At 44.1% G+C, this 25254-nt stretch overlaps 1 protein-coding gene across 6 annotated transcripts in view; it reads left to right on the forward strand.

Moving 5' to 3' along the window:
• The first annotated feature begins 950 nt into the window (after positions 1-950).
• Positions 951-25254, forward strand: part of TANC2 (tetratricopeptide repeat, ankyrin repeat and coiled-coil containing 2) — a 291017-nt gene continuing 266713 nt past the window's right edge. For all 6 annotated transcript variants that reach the window (XM_074849345.1, XM_074849347.1, XM_074849348.1 and 3 more), the window contains exons 1-2: positions 951-1140; positions 20523-20668. The gene's annotated coding sequence lies outside the window, so the exon portion shown is untranslated. The remainder of the gene's footprint in view (positions 1141-20522; positions 20669-25254) is intronic.

Consider the following 25254-nt stretch of genomic DNA (forward strand, 5'->3'; position numbering starts at 1 on the left):
TCATCTTTTTTGATGTCTGGCCGATCTTCCCACTTGATATGATTAAGGTCAAATTGATTACCCGATTATTTTCCTTCAGGCAGATTATTGTAGGAAAGGTTTATTTTCCCTCAGGAGCAGGGGTGCAGGTAGCAAGCTGGGAGCATGGGGGTATTACTCGAGCATATCCAGAGAAGGGCAACGAAGTTGGTGCAGGGTCTGGAGCACAGGTCTGATGGGGAGCGGCTGAGGGAACTGGGGGGGTTTAGTCTGGAGAAGAGGAGGCTGAGGGGAGACCTCCTGGCCCTCTCCAACTCCCTGAAAGGAGGGTGCAGAGAGGGGGGATGAGTCTCTTTAAGGAAGTAACAAGCGATAGGACAAGAGGGAATGGCCTCAAGTTGCACCAGGGAAGGTTTAGACTGGATATTAGGAAGCACTTCTTTGCAGAAGGGGTTGTTGGGCGTTGGAATGGGCTGCCCAGGGCAGGGGGGGAGTCCCCATCCCTGGAGGGGTTGAAGAGTCGGGTTGAGCCAGCGCTGAGGGATCTGATGGAGTTGGGTTGATGGTTGGACTGGAGGATCTTCAAGGGCTTTTCCAACCTAGACAATTCTGTGATTCTGTGATATTCCCTCCGGTGGATAGTGCTTGTGTTGCTGCTTCTCCTGTTTTCTAATTTGTGCCTGTGACGCAAATTTACTGAAGGACTGAAACGCTTAAGTCTGGTGATATCCCTAGCTTCAATAGCGGGCGATGAGTGAAACGTGTTGTCTTGCGCTATATGCACAGGGGAACAAAGAAACTTTTGTTCACCTCGGCTTTATGTAAGCGGGAGTAGAGTGGGAGCCACGCTAACCATCACCTGTCCTGCTGCCAAGTTCCTGCAGAGGTTCCTCCACATTAATCACCCTGTTTAATCACAGCCATCTGTCACAACAGCCAGCCATGGGGCTGTCCCTTCCCCCCGAGGCAGCGGCGGGAGGCAGGTGGAGCCCAGCGAGAGGCGAAACCGCCCCGGCGCGGGGGAAGGTCGGGCAGCACCTGGAGCCGAGCTCGGAGGGAGGCGGCGGCCGCCCCCGCGGGGCTGTGGGCCGGGGGAGCGGCGGGAGGAGTGACCTGGCCGAGCTGTGGAGGCCATTTCCCGGCGGGAAAACACGCCCGTGGGTGAGCGAGCGAGGGAGGGAGGGAGCGAGGGAGCGAGCGCGCGCTGCCGGGGCGGCCTCCGCGCTGCGGGAGGCGGCTCCCCAGGGGAGGTTAGAGGGCCCCGGGGGGGGTTACCGGCCCCGGGTGGGGGTTAGCGGGCCCCGGGGGGTGTTACCGGGCCCCGGGGGTAGCGGGGCCGGTGGCCGCTCGCCTCGCAGGGCGGCGGCGGTCCCTCGGGCGCGGGACGGCGTCTGCCTGTTGCCGCGGCAACCGGCGCGCGGCCGATCCCCCCCCTCAGCCCGTGGCGGGCGCTGGGGCGGCGCCGCCGTGAGGGGAGAGCGGCGGGGGGCGGCGGGGGGCTCCGCCGCCTCAGCTGTGACCCGGGATCGCGGCGGGGGCGGCTTTTCTTCAGCGCCCCGTCCCCCGCGCGTTCAGCAGCGGGGAGGCCGCGGCCTGTCCCTCCCCTCGGGCCTTGGGGGAAGGGCCCCTCTGGGGATCCCCGTGCCCCCAGCACCGGCGGGCCCTGAGGCGGTGGCCGTGCCTCTCCCCAGGGCCTTCCAAGGGGCGCCTGGCTCTGTCTTTAGGTGTTTCCAGCCCTTTTGCCCGCCCCTGGTGAGCACCCGGGGGCTGGGGGTAAGCCGGGCCTAAGCTCCCCCCAGCCCTCTGCAGGGCCTTGGGGCTGCTGCGGCACCAGCGGAGGGAAAAACCAGGTATGGGAGCCGCTTTGGTGCTGGTTTGGTGCAAGACCTTGGTGACATCTCACGATGTTTCGGTGAGAAATCTGCCCACGGGTGTTAGATGGGTTTACACGAGAGCAGAAGGGGTACGGTGAGGTTTCTGTTCTTGCTTCAAGAGACCACGCATTTGGGATTTTTTTTTTGTTTGTTTTTAAAGAATGCTTCCGGAAGACTTAACCACAGAGTTGCTGTGTTTTTAATTCTAAATGTGGGCGTGATCCAGACATACCTTTTGTTTATTTGCATTCCGTCTTGCTCATCTTTCAGACAAAAACATAGTCAGCATCAGGCTTGTGAGCTGTAAGCAGGCACAGAACTACAATTCCTAAACTCAAGTGCATCTTATTTTGCTATATAGAAAGGAGTTTTATTAATATTTTGATATATTCAAATTACAGTGACCCAGCAGCATAAGTACTCCAGTGCTCCACTACATGTCATGGCACAGATGTTGCTCTGTGACCCCGGTCTGGTACATACTAACATCTTGTGTTTTTTGTCCTGCTAACGAGGACAAAAAGAACAAAAGGGCAAAGTAGGTACTAGCAAAGAACAGTTACATTTAAAGCCTTTACTTTGCCCTTAGTTCACCTCCACTGTTCTTAATATTGTCAGGTTTCCAGAGCTCAGTGGTCTCTTAATTTGGAATTTCCCTGTTTGTTGAGGTCAGCCCATGAGGCTTATTTTAATGATTTTTTTTTTTTTTTTTACTGTTCATGCAATCTCTTATTGCAGACAGGAAAAAAAAATGTTGAAAAATATTAATTAGGCAGAGAGGGAATAGTGCCCAGGCATATCAGGTTTCAGAGTAACAGAAATGTCTTCCTTGTGTCAGCGTAGCTGTGGCTGTTTCCTTCACTTACTGGCGTCATTATTCTGGTTTTGGTGCCAGCACTGCATGTGGATTCATGAAGTACAGGAAAGTAAAGCACTCATTGCCCTGGAGAAGTTAAAGATACAACCTCAGGAGAATCCCCAACTGCTATGATAACATGACCTAAATAAGAGGTGTAACCTTGTTTGGCATTCCTGCCAATCCCATGTGACATGTAGTAATATGCTTAAATCCCCAAATACTGTTGTAAATCTGGCCCATAATCTACAGTGCACAACCAGCAGGGATCTGTGAGCAACATCTGCTCAGAGTGTGCACACCAACTACCTCTTTTTTCCACTGAAATCAAGCTGGTTTTAGTAACAGTTTAGGTGATTGCAGACTCAATTCCATCACTGATGTAGAATTGATCATTTAACCATTTGTTTGGCTTTTTAAAAATTGAATCTTTAGGTGCTTTTTTTTTTTCTTTTTGACTTTGCCTTCCCTTTTCTGTCTGTATTATTTCAGGAGTGAGTTTTCATTGCTGACTATCTTGCTAGTGTAGCAATTGTGCTGGGCAAATGACAAAGGCAAAGAACTAACAGATGAAAGCCAACTGGTGTTACCCATATGATTTAGAGTTGATTTTTCTTTATATAATATATAAGCAACATGACTGAGGTTGCTGTTTCAGCTTGCTTTATCCCACCCATGAATCTCTGGATTTACATGTTAGTCTGTGTTCTCCATTATATCTTTGTGTGTGTGATTCATTATAGTTTAGCATCATAACGAGAATCTCTAGTGTGCAACACATACAAGTCAGAGATACCATTATAAAATTGCTCTCCTGCAGTGCATGTAATCAGGAATATGCCCTGAGAGGAAGCTTTGGCTTCCCTGAGATGCTTTTAGAATTCTTGTGTGGCAAAATATCTCCAGCATGCCTCTGAGTGAGCAGTATCAAATGATTTTCAAAGCCTGGGTTTCCTTGTGCAGTTTTATTTTAGAAATAAACACTGCAAAATCCAGCTCAGGGCTATGAAAATGGGAAGGTCTTATCGGCCCCTTTGGAATGACATATATTTAAAATGTCACATCAGGGTAATGGTTATGAGATTCATGACCTTGTTTGCAAGAGTGTCCTAAACTAACAGTCAACACACAGTTGCAAATTTTGATTGTAAAGCATTATCAAAGTGGTATAAAATCTGCCATTACAGCAACAAACCTCACCTGACTCACTGAAGAGTCACATTTGAGTTCAGATTATTTCTGAAGTTGAATAGTCTGTTATTTTGTTCAAAATTACAGTGTGGCCACAGCAGGAACTTGAATGAAGCTGAGAACAGCGGTATTTGGGAAACCCAGAATATCATGGTATTTATGTTCATGCTTTTTGCAGGCCTCCACACTGCCTAAGGGGGAATCTTTTAAGAGCTAGATCTTCACATGAAGATCTGGTTTAATTTTTTTTTTTTTCACCATCTGGAAATTGATGTATTCTTAGAGGATCACAACTTGTTTATCATGTTCTAAAGCTGGATTCTCTTGCGTGAAAACTGAAGTGCAAATATAAATGAGAGTAGATGGAGTTCTGAAACACTGGAGATGAATACGGAATTGAACAGCAGCACTTCATCACAGGACATTTTAAAATCAGGTCCTGCTGACTAAAACCGAAACTGCATCTTGGTACTTTAATCATATTAAGCTTAAAATTCAGAAAAGAAGATAGCAAAGAAGGAGCTAGAGTAAGCTGATTTTAAAACATAATTCATTATGATACAAGGCATAGTGTTTAGAATTAGAAGAAATACTTTTATTTCATATATATCTCAAGGTAATTAAAATGAATCCATGTTTGATCCACTGAATTTTATCCCAAGAGTTTTTGTTCGTTTTGATGAATAAACTAATGAAATGCCATGTAATTAAAAATATGGAAGTAGTTCTGTGGAGGACAAAAGTATAAATAGGTTGAAGAAGGGATTCTAGACATGAACAGAGGATAGGTCCATCAGTTACTACTGAGTAATATAATGGTCATAACGTAACACGCAGCTCAGGAAACCTGTTAACTGGTTGTTGCCAGAAGCAAGAGTGGCAGAGGAGTGAGAGAACCTTTCTGTGCACTGCAGGATCTGCTTTCTGTGACTGTCGGTAGCTTTTCCTACTGGATGTAAGCAGGACAGCGGGCTAGGTGTATGTGCAGAAGCACACCACAAAAACTGGAGTTGTCGTAAGGAGCCTTTATTTGTCAGCTCTGTGTCCCTTAACGTGATAAAGGTCATTTGACTAAGTTTGGTAATAACTCTAGTATTGCGGGATTGAAGCAATGAAGGCTTTTGGGTTTTGCTAATTAAAGCCAAAAAACTTACATGCTTCAATTTAAATGAGTGCCACTTGGCAGGTCTGAATTATGCAGCTGGAGGAGCTCCAGCTCTGCTGGACTCCTAGATACGGGCTAGTAATTGCCTCCGGTCTGAAACTATTTTTTACCAGGCAAAACACATAATTTGGTGATGTTTGTTATAAGCTATATTTTACTTTGAAAACCACAACAAGCCTTTGTCCTCTGAGGAATGTGGAGTTGCATTTGTGCCCTTTTGATGGGGTTTTCTGTTTTAGCCTTTGTTCCTGGATTTGCTGTGCAGGTTAATGTCTGCTTTGTAAGGATGGGTGCATCGTGGGTTAGCCCCAGGCACCAGCCAGCCCTTATTTGTGTGAGCCCTGCCACAGCTGAGGATTCCAGTTCAGACCTTTTGTCTGTTCTCTGGTTAAAGAAAAAATAGCTATGGTCAGTCTTCTGTAAGTAGCTATTATGACTGGGAAACTGAAATGCAGAACCATGTCTACTGCTTACACCCTCGCTTGCCCTCGGAGGGGTCAGCTGAGAAGTAGAACTTACTCAAAGGCTGTTTTCATCTCTGCACTGTTTCCGATGATGAGAATCATCAACGCAAAGAAATGCTGCTGGGTAAGCCAGGACTTTATCGCCTGGTGGGTATATCAAGACCATATTATGTATGTTGATGCTGAAGCCCAAAGTGAACCTCCCCCCACCCGAGTCCTCATGTTACAAATTCCATATTCACAATGTATATTTGAATGGCCTTGTTACCCCGTTCTGATTGCTGGCAGATGCCGTACAGCTAATGGTGTCATTTCTGTTACTACATCAGTTGTTAAGTGGGCCAGAAAACAGCCTTTAAGATTAAAGTTTAATCAATCCAAGTATTTTGAGAGCGAGCAAGTATAGACTTTATTCTTCTTGAGAATTACAGTCTACTTTTTGAAATCCCTGGCAGAGATAGAATGTTCTGTCAGAAAATGTCTCCAGTGAGAAATAGCAGGCAAAGAATATTTTCTGTGGGATGGCATGAGCAACCTTGTACTTTAAAGCTTGTATATTAATTGCTTGTTAATGGGCAGCTTTTGGCAGAATTTCTTTTTGGTATGGCCTCAGGAATTTTAATGGAGCATCAGTCAGTGAGTGGAGAAAATATATTTTAAAAACAATAAACATGATATTCAGTGGTTGTGTCAGTTTGTGACGTTGACTGAATCAGTCATGTTCTAGTTTCAGTCAAATATAAACTCTGCATTAACTTCATTAAGAGCAGAAAGATGCATTACATTCTTCTGACTCCAATGCAATATGTTTTTCTGGATTTTTTTTTTTTTCTTCTCTTGCCTGACATAAGTGTTTTCAGAAAGATTATCAGGAGAGGCAAACAGAAACGTTAAAACCCCCCGCGGATATTAAGGAGTTCATTTTCTGTGTCTTGCTTACAGGCCTCTGAAAGTGATTCCCAAAATGTTTTCAAGCTCACTGAACATTGTGTATGCAATGTTTTCACAAGCAGAGAGGCTATTGCAAGCTTGAGTCTTATAGGTACACTAGTGCATATATGTAAATATGCACAAAATGTCCTTCGGGGGAAAAATCCCACCAGTCTATTTATCCTGTACTCATAAAAAAACCAGTTCTGCTGAGGTAATTGAGCCTCTTGGTTTTGATTCCTATGCTTTCCCTTCTTTTAGCGGTCATTGGTTGAAATTTCTCCAAAGTAGGGTATTCCCAGAAAATAAGGGAAAGACAGCTCATTTAACAACATGCCTTAAACCAAGCAAAGGTAATGTGAAAAAAAACCCCAAACAAACCCCACAACAAAACAACAAACCAACCAGTGGGAAAACCGTGAAGCGCAGGAAAAGCCTTCAGCTTACATTGAGCACAGTCTGTCGCTTCAAAAAAAGGAGTCCTCAGCAGAGAGAGGCTTTTCTGCACCCAACTGTTCTTTGCTGTGTCACCTCCTCTCGCGTTCAGGCTTGAGAGGAGGAAGGGGAATTCTGAATTGCTTGAATGAGCTATAATTCTATCTGACAAATTGATGCATGTTTTGGCAATCAAGTAACTCAAAGGTGAGAGCATAGAGCAAGTTCTGCTTTCCCCTGATCTGGCACGTTCCTGTTCCAGCTTGCTGAGCATCATTCCCACAAAAACGTCAGGAGTAACTCCCCCTGTAGAACAAAGGAGGAGTGGTTCTTCATTTTCCTCACCTCTTCTAGCTTTGCGCCTCATTACTTCTGTTTCCAAGAAGTAGATGCAGTAATAGTAATTCTGCATCAGGACTGGCAGACTTTCCTGGGGGAAAGAAAGGGCTCCAGACTGTCTTTTTTTTTTCTGTCCCAAATTAGATGTTAAACATGTTGGGAGAAAGGAACTTAGAGACATCGTCTTTCAGAGAGGGAAGATGGTACCAGTCACTTTACTGGTGGTGTCTTGATTTTTGTGAAAAGCAGAGTGTCCCGCTTGCTGTTACACTTCAAATTTGATGGCAGCCAGAAGACGGGAGCTACTGCCCCTCACAGATGCATCTCTCGGGATGCAGCAGGGTCTCGGGTCCCGGTCCTGTGCTGGCTTTACTGCCTGCCATTCAGGGTCTGTCTTGTGATGCCTTTTGTGTTGGTGCCAACAATTGCCAATCTTTTTTTTTCCCCATTAGAACACATACTTTCACAGTACGTGATCAGTAGAAAAATATTGCAGAGCCTTTGGTATTGCTGTGTACCGAACACAAAGTGATACTAGCAAGAAACTGGAGAGTTAAAGTACTTAACAGATCCTGCTTTTCACCTATAAATACACACCTTATTGTATAAACATAAGTACTGTACACACAGCATGCGCTGCAACCTTAATTCTGCTGTGTCTTTGTCCTTCTGTACACGCTGTTATTGGTAGATTGTATTTTCCTTAATGCCAGGAGCTCTGCGTGCTTAGCACAGAAACTAGCTGTTGGAAGATCACAATTTAACAAAGGTTTTTATGCAGAGCGGAGATAAGAGAAGGTTAACATCTTCAGGCAGCAAAGATAATGCTGTAGTCAAGGTCTTAATCTGTTGTAGAGATATCGATCCCCATGAAGAGGATTTTAGGGACAGTCATCAATTGTGCGCGTATCCCACTCACTCGCAGGGAGAGGCACCACCAGGTTAGTGAAGGTACCAGATTTATCATGCTTTTGCATGGGAGGCCTCTGTTAATCAAGTTTGTCTGTGTAGCACACAAAGTTTTATCCAGAACGTGGAAAAATACGTGAAAAAACGCCTTAGCATCTAGTTTTGCAGAATAAATCTACTTGTTGCATTGTACCTGTTGAGGATGTTCCTCTCCATCTAGTTTTAATGCTTGGGAGATGTTCTTAAGTAGCGAAGATTATGACAGCTGAGGCTGAACTTTAGCTTGAACCTAATCCCAACAGTTCCTTCAGAAAGCTACACAGAGGGGAAACAAAACCACATAGAAAATACGGAAGTTTGAACCTAATCCTGTATGACTAGATGCATAAATTGTCTGTGCTAATGTTCTTATTTTGAAATGCCATTTTATAGCACAGCTTTAAACTCCAGATTCACTACTGGGTATCTCTCTCATTTAAAATTAAAGCAAAACATCTACCCACCAGGCCAGGGTTCACTTCACTTGGGCATGTCCTTTGTTTAAAGTGTCTTGTGTTGCTTTGTTCATCAGGTTCAGATTCTTGATCCATTCCCGCTTCACTGAGGCGCTATTCAGCTTGCTCCCCTGTGTATCTTCATCGCCCCTTAGCCTCCTAAGTCCTGTACAGTTCATGATCCTTCTCTTTCTCCCTCCCTTCTCACTGTTACTGGCTTTGTGCTTTTCTCTTTGTTCTAAGCCTTTCCATGTGCTTGGAATAGCTGTCCAAGCAGAGTTCATAAAGACCTATTTTTTCTAAAAATGGTTCTTAAGACTGAACCTATTTCTAGCCACTTTCCAACTCAAAATGCCATACATCATCCCGTGTATGTTTTGTATTGATTTGTGTTCTCCTTTGGTGCCGTTAGACTAAATTTTTGGAACTGACTCTTATTTGTACAGTACATTTTATCTAGTGCACATTGCTCATCTAAAGCTCTATATAAATAATGAAAATGTACAGGGCTTGCTGGCACAAGTCAGTAGAGAGCTGCATTTCCTGAGGCTCTGCTTCAGAGCTCTGCTTTGTTTCCGGGAGCTCAGCTTTGTTTTTGAGTCTGTTGTGCAAGTATTTTACATAAAGCTTCATGTGAGCTTCAGTTCTGAGACTCATCTGTCTTGCTCGTTAAGTACACAGGGACCTGTGTTGCACCAGAGTATGCAGAATGCAAAAAAGGCTTAGGCAGCTTCCTTTCCACTCCCATCTCTTCCTCAAATGCAGAAATAAAATAACTGAGAACCCTGCCTAGAGCATGGGAGTGAATATTACTGTCCTGAAAGCATGCAGAGCTGTGTGAGGAGGCTGTGTCACCAACCCACAGAGCAGCTGGTTTTGGCCAACAGGCAAGCTGTGTGAATGAGCTCGCAAGAAATACCTGCTTAGAGTGACTGTAGTTGCAACTTCAGGATATAAAGCAAATTTGGGTAAAAAAAGTGTTCATTGATGAAGGAACCCATTTGCCATAAAAATGGTATCTTAAGGCATGGTCAACAGCAGCAACCCTCCTGGAAGTTTGCCAAGCTGAGTTATTTTTGCATTGTAAAGTGCCTTCAGATAATTTTTCTGAAGGGTGCTATATAAATAAAACAACTGCCTGATTGATTTAAAGTGAATCTCTTGAATTTTGGCTCCCCCTTCTACAAATTACATGTGTCTAAATTTCCCTGCTTCAGAAATTAAACCAGCTATATCATGGGTGGAATGAGATTAATTTTATTACACACAATAGTTCATTAGTGAAGTAGGAGCAATTTCATGTATTTATGCATAGCCTGCCCAGAATTTTTCTACTGCAGCTCTTTCAGATGTAAATAAAAATATAATGCTCATTGAATTGCTGATTAGACAGCATACAGTAATAGAAAGTCTTTATGGTATTGTGCTGTAGGTACACTTCAAAATTCCTAGGGAACATCAGGCTGAAACTGGCTCTGGGGACCAAACCCATGATCTGGGCTGATGCTTTGGCCAGCAGCGTGGGCTGACCCCAGTAGCTACAGAGGCAAGAGGTTAAATCGTTGCCTCCCGGATCCGGGCTCTGCTGACAAACGCTGCACGTGCCCTGTGGAAAGCAGAAGCTTGAACTCAGCTCTAGAAGCCCCAGAAATTCAAATAGGGGCCGAGCCTTTGCCACCGCTGTCCTGGCCAAGTCTCGTGAGGACTTCCAGAGCTAAAACCAGAAGTCTCTGTCTTTGTCTTGTGCTAAGGAGGAGGCATTTGTGACCGAGAGCTGCTGCAGGCTGCCCTGGATGCAGAGGAGAATGTATTAGTGTTGCATAAATGCACGTGGAGTGGTAGCCATACGTTCGTGGCTGCTCACCAAAGATTCTCCCAGTTTAAACTGCACGATGTTTATGTGCCTGCATCTGGTTTTGTCGAGTAGGTACCATATGTGAATATGCTTTTTTTTTTTTTTTTGATGCCACAAGTATCTTTATAGCCCAGTTTATTCCTACATACATAAGAGCAGCTGGCAGCTGGATGAGACTAGCAGACCTGTTAATGTCAATCCTGAGTCAGTCAGCAGGATCAATGTTTGGAGGCAGTTCCTTCTCCCGAGTGGCTGATCACAGGAGCTGCACAGAGATTTCTGCTTCTGGAACTGAATTCTTTTTCATTATGCAGTAACATCATGTTGCAACACACTTAGAGGAGCTATTCCTAATCCTGCCTGCCTTTGCTATTATTTTCAGATCTCTATCTACTTGGTAATAAATACGTGTCCTCTTGAAAGACACGCAAATGATGACGATGAAATTGTATATTTCCAGCTAATTACAGCATAAACCTGTGCAGCTTTGTCTGCTGTAGTGCAGTTCTCATTCTTTTCTGCTCAGAACTGTTAAGACTGTGCAAGGTGACCTTCTGATACGAAGCACGGTGCTGAGGCCATCAAACTCACGTCATGTTGGGCTGCAGAAGAAATTAATCTGTATGTTCAGATGTCTTTACTGGTCCTGCTAAGCCCTTGAGCACTTCTGTAGAGCCTTTATAAATTTGATTATTGCCCTTAAAAAAGATTTGTGTATTTTTGCTTCAGGAATAAAGTGGACATTATCTTCCTAAAAGATACAGCTAGGGAATGGTTAAGTCTTTTAATATCCCTAGGTGGGAATTAGGGAGCAAGAATGGGTGCTTTGTAAGGAATTACTGGTTATTATTACAGACTTCTGAAAAACAGACATGAAATTAACAGTTGTGTGTCACTTCATTACTGCTTTGGCAGTCTGCTTTCTTTTGCTTTAAGGGTAAGATGGTTGCTAGGGCTTTGTAGTGAATAACCTTTTTGTGTTCAGCTCTAGGCAGAGTATAATTATTTTATAATTTTGGTTCGTGGGGCTGTTGTAGACATTTTCTGACAAAAAAAGAACTCAGCTTCTCTTAACCTGCCTCGTACTCAGTTGCCAGTCATTGGCATGTCACAGCAACAGAAAGAGGCTCTGTCTGTCCTCATCATTTGCACTTGGCATTTGCCTGAGGATCTGGCTACCACCAGTGAGATGAATGCAGACTTGACATTGTTACAAGCTGGCACTGATTGACTTTGAAAAGTGAAGTTCCCTGTCAAGGTATGTGTCTGGTTTAGCGGTGTAATCACTGTGCAGGGATGAAGTGGTGGACAGCAGCTGCTAGAAGTGAAGGAATTGCACGTTGGGTCGAAGCTGACATCCTGCTAACCCGTGCAAGTCTTTGGCTTCAACGGGAAAACTTACTTATAGGAGTCGACAAACTTACTCTTCCACATGGTCGTAGTAAACTCCCCCGCCATCAGACTGTTCTTTAGGACGTGACAGGTTTTTAGTCAGTCTGATACAGCTGTTACAACCGTGTGGAGTGGGGCAGTGAGATGGTGTAGGGGTAGGATCCCTCAGATCAAACGTGGGTGTCTGGAACACGGGTGTCTCCATCTGAGCCGCTTGTCCTGGGTCATCCAGTACTCCTGGAAGGCAAAGGTGTGAGTTACCCCACCTGACTGCCAGTCGTCCTGCTTGGGCAGCTAAATCATGCTTTAAAGTCCAGACTACATGGGCTGTCTTCCTGCGGGCTGCAATGGCAGCGGCCGCCTTGCTCGGATGCAGCCGGCTCGCAGGGTGGACGCCTGCAGCTGGCCAGATCCCCAGATCCCCCCGGCCTGGCTGGCAGTGGCATCGCTGGAACCCGCCTTCTCTGCACGCGCAGCCCCCCTGACACGCGTCACCTCCCTCGGCTTCGCTGCAGCTCGCATCTGCCGGCGCGGGTACCCTCCTCTTCCCGTTCTTTAACGCACTGTAAGAACACGGTTATGCGTCTGCTCCGCGTTGGACCTTATTGTTTGATGAACTGCTTGCGATCCACTGCTGCAGACATTATGTTTTGTGTTGTGTTTTTTTTTTTTTCCCCCTCGCTAATTGCTTTGCAAAGTCTCAAACGATGTGAAGGCTAACAAAAAACCCCGTAAGTTAGCCTTACTGGGAGCTATTTAGAATTGCAGACTCCATGTATTTATGGGTTGGAAAGTGTTTAAAATGAGAGGAAACATATTCTTGCTTAAGGTGTGTCTCTAACTTGGGATCCATCACTTCTGCGCGTTGCCGCAGCAACGCTGCATTGGCATGGGAGTTCCTTTTATGGCTGATTTCCGAGCGGAGAGTGGCTGGAGCCGGCAGGCTGTTACCAAGCAACCCTGTCCTATGCTCCTGTAACTAGGAAATGCAGCCGGTGCTTTTTAATATTGCCCATGATTTTGATCATATGTTCCCTCTGTCAACTTTTGTCTTTTTGGTGTGAAATAATGACTATGGAGTACTACAGAAAGATCCCTGTTTCGTGGGAATTTCCCCCCCCCCCCCCCGCTTTCCCTCACTTGAATGTTCAATGTGGGAACATTCATAGGAAGGCGAAGACAACAGTCCACTTATTTAAAAAAAAAAGAAATGTTCTATTCAACACGTGACACCAAAGAGTAATTAAAGTGATGCCATCTGCACCGTGTGAAAAGAGATGTATCCTTAGCTTCCCAGGTTTGCAGCTGATCAGATGTTGTGTTTCAGGACAAGCCTCCCCAAACGCAGGTGTTGAAATGCTTTCTGAAAGTTTATTCCAGTTCCTGCTCTGATACTGGTTCCTTTTGTGGTTTTATCTTCCCTGTACTTCAGAGGGCTTTTGATAATAACCCGCCTCGTGGAGGAGGATGTGAATTAGTAAAGCTTAGGAAATCATCACAAAGATGGATGATTAAATTAAAATGTAAAGTTGTGTTAAATATTTATATTGTAGTCATATCCTACCTGGGATTGCCTGTCAGGTCCCCCGATAGACAGATACAACGGCATAGTCCATATTGCCAAGAGCAGTCAGTCACCTTGATTTGAACAGGAGGAAATAGTTTATGCAAGGATTAACCTCAAGCACACAACCCCTCCTATTTAAGCTAATAAAACTACGCACAGTTTAAAGTTAACATTAAGCTTTGTTGTGTCAGGCCTGCCAAGGGTAGGTAGGACAGACTGAGGGTGGGGGTGTCAAAGCAGGTGTCTCTTAGGCCGCCGAAGTGCGTGGCGCAGAGGTGGGATCCTGGGGAGGTGCGGAGTCGCACGCCCGCGGGTTGAGGCGCGCAACATAGCACCCGTGTTCAGAGCAGCAGAATAAAACTGAGATGAAATCACAGGGAAACACACTGATTTGCTGGTTTTGAACTGTATTGTGGATTTCCTTGTGTTTTAAGGATCTTCTTAATGCTGGCAGCTGGAGAGGAGGAAAGAACGTGGCATGTTATTGCCAGCGGTTGCAACTGGCCAGCGTCTTGTTTTGAGCCAGCTCCTGGACATCGACTAGCAAGTTGATTGATGCTTTGTGTGACCTCTTTCATGTGGAGTAACCCACTCCTTCTCATTTCATGTGCAACCCGTGAGTGCATAGGATCTTGAAAATCACAGGGGCCCGTGTCAGCCTCTCAGGTTATTACAGAATTGCAGAATCCTCTCGGTTGGAAAAGACCTTGAAGCTCCTCCAGCCCCACCATGAACCTCACCCTGACCGTTCCCAACTCCACCAGATCCCTCAGCGCTGGGTCAACCCGACTCTTCAACCCCTCCAGGGATGGGGACTCCCCCCCTGCCCTGGGCAGCCCATTCCAACGCCCAACAACCCCTTCTGCAAAGAAATCCTTCCTAAGAGCCAGTCTGACCCTGCCCTGGCGCAGCTTGAGGCCATTCCCTCTTGTCCTGGCGCTTGTTCCTTGGTTCAGGAGACTCATCCCCCCTCTCTGCACCCTCCTTTCAGGGAGTTGGAGAGGGCCATGAGGTCTCCCCTCAGCCTCCTCTTCTCCAGACTAAACCCCCCCAGTTCCCTCAGCCGCTCCCCATCAGACCTGTGCTCCAGACCCTGCACCAGCTCCGTTGCCCTTCTCTGGACACGCTCGAGTCATTCAATGGCCTTTTTGGAGTGAGGGGCCCAAAACTGAACACAGAACATATTATGCATGTGATGTTCCAGGAATGTAGTTAATGACCTATTACGGTGGCAATTCTTTCTGTCCTCAGAACAAGGAAAATGAGCAGTGAGGACTTACTTGGCATGTTTGGTGTTGCAGAGAAATTGTGACTTCTTGTGTCTAGTAACCTTCTTGTGTCTAGTAACCTTCCTGTAGTGTGTTTCAGAAGACAGCACGGGCAGGCACGCTGCCATTTGGATGCTTGGGGCTGGTTGTCGAGGAGGTCAGAGGTAGGCTGTGAAGTACTAGATTTGACATTGTGTCCATCTCCTCTGGTTTGCTGGCTCAGGCACTGATCAGTGCTTTTAACTGGGGTAAAAAAGCAAACAAAAAAAAAAAAAAAACAAAAGGAAAAGCAAACCAAACCTAAGGCATCTGTTTAATTTTTCAAGGGCAAACCCCTAACCTTGGCTGTGGAGTTCGTAGATCCCGAAGCCTGAGGTTAATTTGTGCACGTACTTCCTGAAACAGATGCAAACATTATTTTTGGTTGTACAGTTTTTATTGGGTTTGGTGTTTTTTTTAATGGCATGTCGTAATTCATTTGGATACAGCAAGACAGGTTCCTAGATAATTCAATTTGGCATCACTCCACTGTCCTGAAATGGGCAGTATTAACGTGTTGCACCAACTGTAGACGTGGCCCTTCATATCTTGTATCAGTTTTCTTTTAAATAACAATCGCACCTGCCCACAGTGATATTTAACATTACTCAATCCTTGTAAAAATGACAAACTTAACATCAACACTAAATTGACTGTGATTAGTCACATATGTCAGCATTAACAAATGATGACACTTAAAAATGCCCTCTGTGCTTTTATTTCAATTTTTCTGTTATGTTGTGCTGTGCGTTTACTATTCCCCCAGGAACGTTCATTGTCAGGGGAAGTAATTTCACATCCCACCTATTTAGCAAATAGATTGTGAGAGTTGATCTTTGTTGGTTTAAGACCGTCCTTTTTTTAATCAGGTGCGTGTGTCCCAGCCTTCACTGAAGCAGACCAGATTCTAAATCTTCATACTTAGTACAGTTTCAATCCAGTCTGTTGTCAGCTGTAACTGGTTCTTTTAATCTTTTGTAGTAGATGTCAGGTGAGGAACTGACAGTTCTGAAGGTAACAATTTCCCATTTATCCAGTCTGTAATACATGAGTGGATACTTACTGCCTGTGAATGACCATTGCTGTCAATCCAATTTAAAATCCATTCTTTTCTGTACTTCTGGAAGGATTCTGCCTGTATAATTTATCTGTAGATTATAAAGGATAGAGTAGCAGTGAATTAAAGCCTACATTCAATTTATTAGTTGTGTTTTAAATATTTGATCACAGTGAAGCTAAAGATTCAATACCAACATAAGGTATGAATATGCATTACAAATGACTGTAGTATTGAAATGGATCAGGTGGAAAAAAAAAAACATTTGTGAGAAAATTATAGCTAAACATATGCTGCATTTCAAGCCTAAATATCATGCATTGTTTACAACCTAGGAGAGGAATATAAGCCTCTAGATAGGAAAGAGAAGAGAAAGATTAAGACTGTGGCGTGTGCTGTAGGATGAGAGGGCACATAACTAAGCTAATATAGCACTGAAAATACAACTTTGGATAGCTCTTGTCATGTTTTAAACTCTTGAGCTGCCTTCAGCTCTTGTTCACAGAACGACACTTCTAATACTTGATTCCTTTTCTTGCACTCCTTTCTGCTCATCCATGAAGAAACAAAGCCGAAATAAGGGTGTGAAAGGCATCCTGTATAAAGCAGGGCATGTCTGTATTTCCTGTAGTACTTCCACTCTGTTTATGCAATGAGCTGAATGCTGCTTCAGGTGGAATAAGGCCTTTCGTTGGCTGTGCACATCTGCAGTGCTGTGTTCTTTGTCGTTCCTCTGCCTGAATTCCCATTGGAATTCCCATCTGGTAAGAACCAGGTTTCAAAAAATATGCCAAACATCTGGTAAAATCACGACTCTACAGTTTATTTTTGAAATATTTGTTCATGAGTGTCACAGATTTGCCAGGTGGTGATCACTGTTGAAAACCTGTCCCTAATTTATTATGTAAATTATGCCGTTGAGTTAAATGGATCCACTTGTAAGTTAGCATGCTACCCAGTGTGAGTTGGGCTGGTAGAATCCGTCCTGGTAAGACACACACACTTGATTAAATGGTATTTACATTCTCTGCTCTCTTTGTGTGATGGTCATCCCCCCGTGCGTCGTCTGAACGCATTCCAGGTTATGTGGGAATCTCTTCATGGCAAAATGTTGATTTAATGAATTTTGAGCAGGAGAAACACAACATCAAAAGCCAAGACACACAGGGAATAAGTGACTGGAAGTGAGAGCGCTTCATTTAAGTCAAGAAAGAACCAGGACAAATATTTATCTACTGTGTTGTTAAAGGCTTCCTTTTCTTCTCAGACATGAAGAAATCAGTGTAAGACAAACATGCTAGCAGCTACTATCCATGTAGCTGCTTTTTGTGCTCAGTATGTCAAGGAAAGAAAAAAAAAGATTTATGACTCATTGTTTTCCAAGGATGCTGCTTCCTCTGCAGATATTTACAGGTTGTTTTTTGAGGAAAACTTACAGTTTACAGGCTGCCCACTGACTTTCCATTTTTATTGCAGGGTCATATTATTACTGCATAATTCATCATATAATCACATAGGTTCTGCATTTAACGCTTGATTAAAGAAAAAAATGCCTTAGCTCTCTTACATTATTATGTCTTTTGCCATAGATCTTTAAGATAATGTAGTGATACAACCTGTATCTCTGTATGTTGGTAAGGCTGGTGTTCTTCAACCCCAGGGCTCAGTTGAGACTGGAAGGTGTTGATGTCCCCTCGTGTAAGCAGTCTTCTCTTTTCCATCTGAGAAACATGGCTGTTGGTCTTGAAGAGCTCTAGAGTCATCTTTGGAGCAGGAACCTGACATTTTTTACCAAAATAGCCTTAAAAACAGCCTCAGGGTCACACTGTCACTTTAAAAATTAACTCATCAAACATTTAACACCTGGTAAGTACTGCAAGTGTTACTTTCAAAACTGAAAGTTATTTTCATTTGGAAAGTGTTCCAAAGCTTGACAGTGTTTCCCACATATTCGTACTGTCTTCCAACTGGAAACATTTGGAAAATAGTAGTGAAGTGTGTGCATAAGTCAGGAGGGAAAGCTCACTCTTACAAAAGCCTGAAAACATGTTTGGAAGCAATCTTTTTCCAAGTACGGTTGAAATTAAATGAAATGTTGTTTTTCTAATAAAAATATCCTTGTGAAAATTTTCCGACCTCCTCAAATTCTCATACTGATGGTGAAGCCCAGAGGAGAGAAAAAGAATTTGCTTTTCCTGTTTTCTCTAAACAACAAACCAAAAGACGATAAAAACTGATATTAAAACAGTGAAAACGATGTTAGAATTGCAAAGCCAAGGATTTAAGCAATAGGAAATGAGGGACTTGAGGTTCCCATTTGATTTTATTCATTACTTATGCCTGAGCCATCTTTGCCATGGGCCTCCTTTTCTTTTGCATCACCTGTTGGGTTATTAACACCAAGGCACAGTATGTGTAACCTAAACGTTGCTGCTTTAGAAATGCTGTAAGTTGACTGCACAAGGATAAGTAACTGCATAAAGCAGAGGGAACAATGCACTGGACTCGTGTCTTCCAGCTGTTTCCTTTTCATTATACTTTTAACTTGTTTGCCTGCAGTTGTGTGTTTACACTCTGCTGTCAAAAGCCCCAGCAGTGGAGCTGTGATATTTTCAATGGAGCCGTGGCAGATGTAGCTAAATTACTGGGGTAAAGAACCTTTGGCTTTTTTACAGTACTGGATAGATTTGTCATGAACACGTAGCAAAAATAGCATCTGGAAGGCCAGTTGGAAGCAAGGAAGCAGGGGAGGACCTTTACTGCATGTGTATAAAATTGTTAGCTGAAAGGCAAAAATCTCTTTAGATTGGCAGCTCCTACCCTCAACAACTGTCCCGACAGCTCAGCAACACTCATCTGCTCAGCTCTGCTCTAGAAACCACGAGTTTTAGTCCTGTTGCTGCTGCTGAGGTTAATGTATGGCTCATGGTAATGGCAAGTGAGCTCGTGAATATTCCCAGAAGGTTTAGCGTTTGTTTTCTAAACAGAGAGAAAAAAACAAAAGGGAGTGCTGCTAAAATTATCTCTTGTATTATAAACAAAGGCAGAGAGCTGTGGGAGCTCTGGCGGGCTTTGATGGCCGGTTGTACCTTCAAAAGCAGGTTAATCTGCCGCGCTCTCACCTATAGGTGTTGGTGCCGTGAATTAAACACGCTGTAGGAAATGTCAACGGCAACTGAATAAACAAGCTGCGTTGAAACAGTGTTGGCTGAATGAATGACTGGTTTAATGGTACCCACTGGAGAATGGTTTTGTCAATACCAGTAACACTCCGGTATTGTAAATAAGAGTTTGGGACTGGAGTATCGGCATTTGTCAGATTATGGATTTTTCCTGTATTGAAAGGGAACAGAAGGGAGCCAGGATTGATGCGGGATGATTCAAGCAGGGCTTGCATGGCCAGGAGGCACGTGGTGAGCAGCGGGTTGCACGGTGTTGCCTTTGTCGTGTGGCGAAGGCAGGGCCTACGCTGGGAAGGCTGGTGCCTAACCTTAGCCCACGTCATCTCTGTCCCTCCTCCGGGAAGATTGCCCCCGGGGTTTTATGGCCAGCTGTAAACGTGTGTTTGAGAATTTACTTTGGAGAAACGTCCCTAATCTTTGCAGCTTGCCCGTAGGAAAAGAAATCAGCATTTATTTTATTTACCACTATTAAGCCTGTTTATAGGATGGCCGTTCAAGTACCCCTACCTGGTATACAGTAGATGCTCTGAAAGCTAATTAACTAAATAACTAGAGCAAATCCACTATTAGGTATGCAGGGAAGGTAACACTGACAGAAACCAACAACAGGGCGAACAATTAAGCAGATGGACAGTTCTGCAAATGACTCTGGAATTTACAGTGGGAAATGCCTTTTGAAGGCAAGGGAGTTTTGCGATTTATTTGAACGGAGCCAGGATTTCACCTTGAGCTTTTGAGGCCAACAGGGACCGTGGATGTATCTCGTGTGACCTCTTGGAAAACCTGTGCGCTGCAGGGTGGAACGGCGTACCTGGGATGCAAAACCCCTGGAGAAAAGAGTTGGAAAGATGCAAAAGCATGAAGATTGGGCTAAGGTGGTCTCTGATTAGGGTCATCTGACCTTTTCTCTTGTGTGTTTTTTCTTGTTCCTGTCTGAGGGTGAGGAAAAGGTTATGCTGTGCCCTCAGTCTAATATGGCTGGAGCTACATAAGCTGTGAGAAAGGTTAATTTGAATATAATCATTCTTCTCTGTACTGTGATACAAATGGTTTTTAAAGCATAAGCACTTATTTTTAGGATTGACAATACGCAGCTCTATTGGCCCACAAAAAAATAAAAATGGATGGATGTGGATTGTGCAGATGTATGTGAATAATTCTTGGCAAAACCTGTTATATATTCCTCAAATGCTAAATCTTAAGACATTTCCCTCTTTCTCTCATTTCCAGTTACACGTTTTGCTGCACTTAATCTTTTTTTATGAGAGATCATTCTCAAATATTGCAGTTTGTAAATGGTTTTCCTGGTGCTGGGCTTTTCTAAAAAATTTTTTTTTAAAGCTTCTTGGGTGTCATAAATATTATTTCTGTAGCCGAACATCAAATGGATTACTGGAATTACCAATGTCCATGTCCTCAGTCATTTGCTGCTGTTGTGCTATGTCCTTACTGGTGGACTGTGCAAAGCATGTTTGAAGAATGTTTTCCTCTAACTTGCTCAGATATTTTTCTGTTCATACACACAGGTTTCATAGCTGAAACTTGCAGCATGTTTTGAAGGCAGCCAAGAAGGAACTTTAATGGCTCTCCTGGAAGTCGTTCAAAAACCGCTCCCATTGACTGCATCGGATATTGTATAAGGTCCCAAAAGCAATTTCCAGGGAGGTATAAGGTAAGGGATGATAACTTGAATACTGTAGGCCTGTATTAAGAATGCTTTTTGGAAGGTGACATTAAAACTTGTAAGCGTATCTTTTTGCCATACAAAAAAATGTATCTAAATCTTAAACTTCCTGGGTCAGTTCTTTTCTGTGTTAGTTTGGGTCCAGCACGTACTGTACGCTGCCCTGTGGCCTTCCAGAAATTCTGGTACCCAGCCGTTAGTTTAGATAGTCCCTTTTCCCCACAGTGTAAGAATTATCTGCCTTATGCCCGAAGGAGTAATAATTGAAAAAAATATTACAAACTCTAGCAAAAACTGGCCCTGTGTGCCTCTTGGTGAACCTCCTCTGTCCCGTGAATCCAGCTTGGGCTTCCTGTTCCTCCTGCCAGGGTCTCACTGTCCTCCTCCGCCAAAGAAAAATCGTCCTGCTGCCTTGACAAGTGACTGTTTCCCATCGGAGTCGCTCGGACTCTGAGGTGTTTTGTTATGTTTGCTGACTCCTCCTATTCTAATAAATCCAGCCTTGATCAAATCACCTCATCAAGCTGCAGGAATCTCTGTCACCCATAGGTAAGGAACAAAGCACAGAGAGTCATCCACCAGGACACATTGAAATCAGAGCTTATTCTCTACAGGAGTATTCTAGTCCCTGCTCAAATCTGAATTCTTCCGCACTGTTTCCGGCTTCTTCCTTTCAGGGCTACCTTAACTTTAAGGTCTTGAATGCTTTGATTTCAGGAATTTTTTTTTTTTCTCTCAAGTTAATTGTTCTCACCCTTGATTTAACTTTTAATCTTCTGCACCCAAATTTTTCCAGGACACAACTCCTGAAGCAGTTGTTCCATAAACTGGACTACGAGGTTACTTTTGCCTCCCAGGTTACAGACTTTTGGAGGTTTATTAACAACGTGACCTCAGGAACACTTAAAGAGTCAATCATTAACTCAATATTAGAATGTAAGCCACCTCTGCTGGAAATTATTGTCTGAGGGTAGACAGCCTAAGAGGTAGGATAGAGATAAACTTCAAGCAAGGAAGAATTATTCAACAGTACACATTTATAAAAGAAAGAGGTTAATTCGAGAAAGAAGTTGATTGATGTTTCTTGGGAGGGGCTGTTGTTACTGAGCGTGATATTTGCACCAAAAGAAGAGGTGGAAAAATATTATGACCTGGTGACATTCTTAATTCCAAACTGGAGTGGATACAAACAGCAACTCCACTTACAGAGCCTCCTCAAGGGAAGCAGTTTGCAGCGTGCCCTTTTGCAGGAGAGGAGAAAACCTGGCTGGCATTAATTCACGCTTTCTAGACACAGCAGCCAGTCTCTTCCCTTTAGCTTGTGATGGTGTCTTTGGGCAAAGTCACTTATGCCACAGTGCATTAAAGGCATTGCATAAAGGGTATTGCATTACCGTGTTGTCATGAGTTTAGAGTGTTTTATTGCAGCAGAGAGATGATTAGGAAGTTCCTAGGAAAAAAAAAAAAAAACAAAACAGCTTCAGCTGCATCAGGTCCAACCGATATAATAGCAGGTGTCCCCTTGGCTGTGGCTGCAGTGAAAGCTCTTGAATAGTGTTGTCGTTGTTTATGGTGTTCTAGGTTTTTTTTGCTTCCACATTTTTTCTCTTTGCCATATTTTTTTCCTTTTTTCTCTCTTCGTACTACCACCCTGGCTCTGCCAGAGTACTTGCTTTCAAATGCTGTCAGAACACCCAGTGTAGCAATGCTTGTCATAGGTACCGTGAGCATCCTTGATCACAGCACTGTGGTGCAGCTATGTGGGTTTTGGGTGTTTTTTTTTTTTACATACTTGAAAATGGCATGCAGATTACTGGTGAATCACTCACTTTTTATAACATGCATAAAGTAGTCACTTCAGTTCCTCACAGCACACAAGCGTTTGTGAGTGTTTAAGTTTCCTGAAGACCTTGTTTTGTTAGACAGAGGCTCCCCACACTATACCCATTCTGATTGGAGCAGTGATTTTTGAACTCTTTATAAAAAGACTTCCAAAATGTTCCAGTGGCGATGCTGGTCCCCAGGGAGGTGCCACGTGAGCAGAGTGCTGCATGGACTCCTCTGCAGAGGCTGGTGCCTGTTCAGGGGTTGCCAGATCCACCCCGGCATCCAGGCGGCTGCAGCTGCCTTTGCCCAGTGGTGGCCAGTGGTAGTGCTGGGAGGGGCAGGTCTGGGTGCCCCATTTCTCCAATCGGCTCCCTGGGGGGGGCTCCTGGCCTGTCACTCTTCCTCTGCGCTCCTTTCTTTGAGTGGAGATGAGTGTTTAATCACGTAACCCAACACTGTCTGTGCAGATATGCAGAGCTCGTCTGTGTAAAAGAAAAGCACTTGCTGAGTTACCTTCTGCAACACCTTGATGGTCACGAGGATGTAAGTGGTCGTAGGTTGAAACCCCCGGCCTGAGTTGCAGTGCCAGGAAGAGTTACTGGCCCTTCTCAGCTGTACAAGTCACGCCATAACCTCCAACAGCTCTTGCCACCTCTCTGCTTAGAGTTATCCGATTACTTATTTAAAAGACTTTGGGGAGGAAGAGTCAGGAGCTCTATGTATCGTGGCACATATGCCTAAATATTTCAGTGTGAGAGCGCTGTGGAGGTTAGAGTACTGACAGCAGCACCGAGGGCCCAAAGCTGACCAAATGTTTTCTGTGCTTTTCTTGCTGTGCTTTGCTTGAGTAATCAGGACAATTCTCTGTTAGGCATAAAATGAAAGTAAATGATTAGAATAAAGATGTGCTGAGCTACTTGACAAGACTTGAGTACAGGGTACAGAATCTGTGGGTGTTTGGCACAGCCCCAGCACTGCAGATATTTTCACTCTTGCTTATTTTTGATTCCGTTCAAATATGACTTACCTTAACAAAATTAACTGCAAAGTATCTGATGTTACACAACAGATACTCATAATGGAAAAAATGGCACAACAAAGCTATAGGCATGAGTTGTAGGGCTCAAGTGGTGTTCAGAATTATCCAGGCTTCGGCTCCTTCTGGAGCGCTCAGGCAATAATTGGTTGCATGTGGAGTGGTTTGTTCTATCAAATCACCCTCGTTCAGAGAAGAAACCCCCAGAAAGGCTTCAGAGAGGCGCGAGCCACAGAGTCACACCGTCATTGGTTCCCTTTGCTTACAGTCCTCTGTGGATTTCAGAAGCAGCTAGGATGGGATGCTGAGGAAAGCAGTAACATTCCCGGAGGGATTTACACATGGAAATTCTTCCTAGGGACAAAGCAGCAGAGCATCTCTAGTACATCTCCTCCAGTGCAGTACCCAGCCCCCAAATTCCCTTTTCTCAGGATCCCTGCAAGGCAACATAGTGATTTAGAAACTGAATTATGTATATTTTTTTTTTTTCCATCCTAAGGGGTACATTTACTTTAGGTGAACATTTCGCTTACTTTGCTTCTGGCTAAAATAGTAGTGAAAGGGACTGCAAGCTGTGGCAGAGAGCTCTTCCCATCCTGCCCATCCCAGGATGCATTTTAATGCAGCTACTTTGGAGATATTCTGGGGATCCTTTGCCAGGAGCGTGCACACAGCGAGTCTGGTGGTAGCAGAAGCAATCTGTAGCTCTCCAGGGTTGCCTGGTTAAGTTGTACGTCCATTATCAAACTTTGTTTCTCAGTTGCAGGTCTAGGCTGCAGGCATCACATCTGGACCGGGAGGAAGAAATGACTCTCTCATGTGTGGGCTTCTGTTAAGTATCAGTGCAAAAACAAGAGATGAGAAAGAGGCAAGGGCTGGGATAATAACTGCTAGCAGACAGCTGGGATCAGCTGAAGTAAGGAAACCGTTAAAAAGGAATTGCAGCATCAAAGCATCGTTTTTCACTTTGTAAATTCAGCTCAAGTATGTCTATAGTGTCATTTGTCCTGAAGATTTGGATTCCTGTGCCGCATCAGAGTGCTAACGGCTCTAGCAGAGGGATCTATCACTGAACTGCAGGCATCTCTGGGGTGTAAAACAACAACAGCTTGATGGCACACAACAGCCGTTCAGGAAAGCGTAAGAAAGAAGTTTCAGTAAAATAACAGAGCAGTTGAGAAGGACTGTAGGAAGGGTGTACAAACAGAACACAGCATAATCGGCCAAGCAGGCTGCATCTTGATCATGTTCTTGCCTTTAAGATAGACAATTCTGAAAAAAAATTGCCATTAAGTGTTATAGCACTGCACTGACATGAACACACAGGTTTTGCAGATCTTTGTAGCTATCACCTGGTGACAGGAAGCTGTCAAATGAGAAATGCAGTAGTGGTTACAGTAGACACTGAAGAGGAACATTGAAAACGATGAGTGTTTTCATGAAAGGAAAGACCCACACCCCCTTTCATAATAAAATCTTTTGAGTATAGCCCACACGTGGTTCGGAGGCAGCTGCTTTGCTGATTACTGCGAGCCAAAATGTTATATCAGTACACACCTACTTAACAATACCAGTTGGGTTAATTAAGAGAAGGTTACCTTTTGGTTCATGTGCCTTTTGAAAAGTGGAATAAACAACAATCTTTATTCCCTTGGGAGAAAAAAAAGTGCAAATTCTGCCAGCTGGTTTGTAATATGAGAGTGCTTTACAT

Source organism: Strix aluco, chromosome 24 (genome assembly GCF_031877795.1).
Source record: "Strix aluco isolate bStrAlu1 chromosome 24, bStrAlu1.hap1, whole genome shotgun sequence".
Taxonomy (NCBI): domain Eukaryota; kingdom Metazoa; phylum Chordata; class Aves; order Strigiformes; family Strigidae; genus Strix; species Strix aluco.